This window comes from Tiliqua scincoides, chromosome 10 (genome assembly GCF_035046505.1).
Source record: "Tiliqua scincoides isolate rTilSci1 chromosome 10, rTilSci1.hap2, whole genome shotgun sequence".
Classification (NCBI taxonomy): domain Eukaryota; kingdom Metazoa; phylum Chordata; class Lepidosauria; order Squamata; family Scincidae; genus Tiliqua; species Tiliqua scincoides.
The window spans coordinates 20,378,400-20,383,243 of record NC_089830.1 but is presented as its reverse complement, the minus strand read 5'-3'; the positions used below and the strand labels follow the sequence as shown (position 1 = coordinate 20,383,243).

The window sequence follows — 4,844 nt, the reverse complement described above, 5'->3', positions numbered from 1 at the left end:
GGATGCTGGGAGGTGCATCCCAGAGTCTGCCTGCGGATGCCTCTTTGAGGAGAAGCTCTTCTTTCCTGGCGAGGGGTTCTGGCGCGACAACAAGTGCACAAGTCGCTGCGTCTGCGATGAAGAGTCCGGCCAAGTGAGCTGCCACACCGCTAGGTGCAGGACTGGGGAGAAGTGCAAGGTGGAGCAGGGCCTCCAGGACTGCTACCCCACCGGTTACGCCACAAGCTCTGCTTCTGGGAATTCTCACTATGTCAGCTTTGACAGTCAGAGGTTTGACTTCCGAGGTAACTGTGTGTATCGGTTCACCGGGCTGTGTGAGAAGAGAAGTGACCTGGAGGATTTCCTGGTTCTAGTCCAAAGTGACCACCAAGGCAACCAGTTGGTGTCCTTCACCCGGTCTGTAGAGATCCATGTTTACAATACCTCCGTTGTGATTAGCAGAGAACATCTTGCCAAAGTCATGGTGAGTGTGTCCCACAATCCTTTGCTTTCTGGTGCTGAATTCTTTCTTGACGTTCAGTGGTGTCATCTGTTCCTTCCTTTGTACCTGCATCCACTTGGTATCCTGTTTATCACTCAAGAGAGGCCCACTGAATACTGGGAGTTTGCAGCCTGCAAGATGGCCAAGCTTTCCTTATAAAACCAAATTTTGAAACCTGCACATAGGGAGGAAATAAAATATTTCTTTACTCAGCGTGTGGTTGGTCTGTGGAACTCCTTGCCACAGGATGTGGTGATGGCGTCTGGCCTGGACGCCTTTAAAAGGGGATTGGACAAGTTTCTGGAGGAAAAAATCCATTATGGGTTACAAGCCATGATGTGTATGTGCAACCTCCTGATTTTAGAAATGGGCTATGTCAGAATGCCAGATGCAAGGGAGGGCACCAGGATGAGGTCTCATGTTATCTGGTGTGCTCCCTGGGGCATTTGGTAGGCCGCTGTGAGATCCAGGAAGCTGGACTAGATGGGCCTATGGCCTGATCCAGTGGGGCTGTTCTTATGTTCTTAGGAAGCAGATTGGTCCTGCTGGCTGTGTTGACATAACATTTGTAAATTCTGCCTAGAGCAGTGGTTCCCAAACTTTTTAGCACTGGGACCCACTTTTTAAAACAACATTTTATCAGGACCCACCTAGGTTTACCAGACTTTTAAAGAAATAAATATTATTTTATTTATAACAACCAGAAAAAAAGACCCTCAAACTTTATCTCTTTATATTTACACATGCTGGAAAACTCCAGGAGCTCAACTCTTTGTAGGGCAGTTAGCAGGCTGTCTTGCAAACTGCAGGAACTGAGCTCTTTGCATGGTAATTAGCAGCGACAATATCTGATTTTCAGTAAAATAAAAGTTTAGATCATTCCTCTGGGCATAGAAGCCAGCAGTTGTGCAGGGTCGGCTCCTGCATAAGGTCACCAGAGGCTGTTACTTCAGGTGATGGGTTGGCAGGTATGCTGTGGGAGTTTGGGGGAGGGTCCTCTATCAGTCGGGCCATCGGAGGATGTGAGCCCCTGGCCGACAGTGCAGTGTGTCTTGTCAATGGTCAAAAAGCTGACGGTGTGCCTTGACGATTTTAGTGCCTTCTCAGTGTGCCATGAGATGCAAAAGGTTGAAAATCACTGCCCTAGGGCTTGGCAACTAGTTACGTGATCTTTCCATCACCCTTTGGTGACCCACCAAACATCAGACCCACCTGTGGATCCCAACCCACAGTTTGGGAATCACTGACCTAGAGAGAGGTTTTTCCTTACTTTTGCTCATTGAGGGATGAAACATTTGGGATTCCATTTTAAGACAAGGTCACAAATCTGAACCACTTCCCTTCTCTATAGGCTTTCTCACAATTCGTCTCTTGCTGATCCCAGTGAAGTGGTCTGGAGGGAGGAGGCTGACAGACTACCAGAAGTAGCACTTTGGAAAAATAATAGTACTTTGTTAATCTAGTATGGAGAGTGTTGGCCCCAGAGAATGAGAGAAACAAAGGTCAAGTAAACCAGCTCTTGCATTTCAAAAAATTCCATGCTAGATCAGGGCCTAGGAGAGGGGGTAATTTGTGCCTGGCTCCAGGGTCAGAATGGGGGCCCAGAAGCCAAAGCAGGGGGCCCAGAAATTCCTGGGATCTGACATTTTCCAATCTCACCCAGACTCACTGCCCACATGGGATGCACATGGCACATGACCGCAACTACAGCCAGAAACCAGAAACCCAGGAATGCGCACATTCCTTAACAGTGTCTCATCTGGGAGGAAGCTGGCCTGCTCCAGGAGCTCTTTGGCTTGTGCGTCTGCTTGCCATGAAGGAATGTAGAGGAGCTCAGGGACACAGCTACAAGACTACAGCTGCTTGCAGAAGTACTGCTCAACCCCACTGCCAACCCCCAGCCTGTTTCACCCCCTCCCTCTTTGGGAAGGGGCCGAAAAGAAACTTTGCACCCCCTGATACAATTCTTCTTGGAAGCCCTGTGCTAGATAAACCCTCTTGGCTATGCATGTATGTGAATATTTTTTTGACAAAACAATACACAACAGTGGGGAAAAAATGAGTTGAAACATTTCAAAAGTGATGTGTTTTGCTGTTGGTTCTGGGCGCCAGTGACATGGGGCATCACAAAGCCCCCCTGAAATCCTCAGTTTGTTCTATTCTGATGGCTTCTAGGTGGATGGTTTGCTTGTCAACCTGCCATACAGCATTGGAAGCAACAAAATTTCCATTTATAGGATTGGGCAAGAAGTGGCATTCCAGACTGATTTCTACTTGATGGTCACCTTCGACCAGCAGAGCCGGATCTCTGTGACTGTGCCCAGCACTTACGCCGGTGCCCTTTGTGGTCTTGGAGGGAACTTCAATGGCAACAAACAGGATGACATGATCATGAAAGATGGCAACCTGGCTCCCAACCCAACAGCATTTGGTCAGAGCTGGAAGGCGCGGGATGTGCCAGGCTGCACAGAAGATGACAACGGAGAGTGTCCTGGCCGGGGAACCATCGAGGCAAAACACCGGAATCTCAACAGGGAATGTGGGCTCCTGCTTGACAAAAACGGCCCCTTCAGGGAGTGTCACGACAAAGTTGATCCCGAGGGATACTTCCGCGACTGCGTGTACGATTACTGCTCTTTCGAAGGCCAGCAAGCTGTGATCTGTCCTCTCATTGCCAGCTACGTGGCAGACTGCCAGGCAGCTGGGGCGACTCTCTACCCCTGGAGGTCTGACACCTTCTGCAGTAAGTACAAATATTCTGAACAAATATGCCAGGTTGCAGAGGACCTAACAATCTTTTTTATAAATTGCAGAAAGAGAAGCATTGGAAGCTTTTCACGTATGACTGTGAGACAAACCCAAACTGATCATTGTCTTGGAGCAACGTAGGAATCTCTCTCTCTCTCTCTCTCTCTCTCTCTCTCTCTCTCTCTCTCTCTCTCTCTCTCTCTCTCTCTCTCTCTCTCTCAGTAGTTCCCAGACTGTGAGCCATGGCTCCCCGAGAAGCCGTGGAAACCTGTTAGGGGAGCTGCAGAATCTTCACAAAAAACCCGCTGCCCTATACAATGTATAAGATTGTAGCCCAAATGGGGAACCACAGCCAGTTCCCAGTAGGTCAAGGAAACTACTAGTCAAAAAAAGTATGGGAACCGTTGATTGACTGACTGACTGACTGACTGAGTGAGTGAGTGAGTGAGTGAGTGAGTGAGTGAGTGAGTTTTTATGCTGCTTTTCTTCCATGACAGCAACTGTTACCCTGTACATGCCTGATCTTGTCTGATCTTGGAAGCTAAGCAGGGTCAGGCCTGGTTAGTACTTGGATGGGAGACCGCCTGGGAATACCGGGTGCTGTAGGCTTATACCATAGTCTTTTGAGACTGAAGGTTGCCAACCATTATTTTCTTCCCATAAGAGGACCCAAAGCGGCTTAGAGAAAGTCATCAAATCACTAAAAATGCAGAATATCATCAAATCACAATTACAGTATACACTACAAACACCTACAACATTAAAGCAACTTTAAAGCAGTTACAATAAACCCCACAAGAGCAGATATTTTATCGGAAGGGGCACACCTGTAAAATCCAGATGTTAGAAAAGGCTGTGAACTCGGAAGCCTTGTTTAAAAGGAAAGCCTCTTCCTTCCTGAGCTTGACAGTCAGGTGTAGAATGAAATGCACTTTGTGATCCATGGGACAGAAGTACTGATGGTGGAAATTCAGTTTCATCATGTTGGCAACCTTCAGTCTCAAAAGACTCAGGTATCGCGCTCTGAAAGGTGGTTCTGGAACAGCGTCTAGTGTGGCTGAAAAGGCCAATTTGGGAGTGACAATCCCTTCCATGCTGGGAGCAAGTGCAGTCTGTCCCTGGTCTGTCTCCCTGGCTATGGGTCTTCCTTCTTTGCCTCTTTGCCTCAGTCTGTTGGCCAAGTGTGTCTTCAAATTGGGAAAGGCCATGCTGCACAGCCTGCCTCCAAGCAGGCCGCTCAGAGGCCAGGGTTTCCCACTTGTTGAGGTCCACTCCTAAGGCCTTCAGATCCCTCTTGCAGATGTATCGCAGCTGTGGTCTACCTGTAGGGCGCTTTCCTTGCACGAGTGGAAATTCAGTTTATACAGGCGGAAAAGGGCATGCATTTGACAGGAGAAGGCAAATCAGCAAGCTCCTTCAAGCAGCTCATGCCATTCTTATGGCCCTTTTCAGAATGCCCTTCTAACTCTTTCTTCCACTCATCTCTCTCTCCCCACCCTCCTGTTGCTCCAAATCTGCAGGTCTTTCATGTGCTCCAAACAGCCACTATGACCTCTGTGCTCCAGACTGCATCTGGTCCTGCGGGAGCTCCAATGTACCAGTGGCTTGTTCTGCA

At 48.5% G+C, this 4,844-nt stretch overlaps 1 pseudogene; it reads left to right on the top strand.

The window, feature by feature from the left end:
• The first annotated feature begins 3,721 nt into the window (after positions 1-3,721).
• On the top strand, positions 3,722-3,838 carry LOC136662007 (5S ribosomal RNA; annotated as a pseudogene).
• The last annotated feature ends 1,006 nt before the right edge of the window (positions 3,839-4,844 follow it).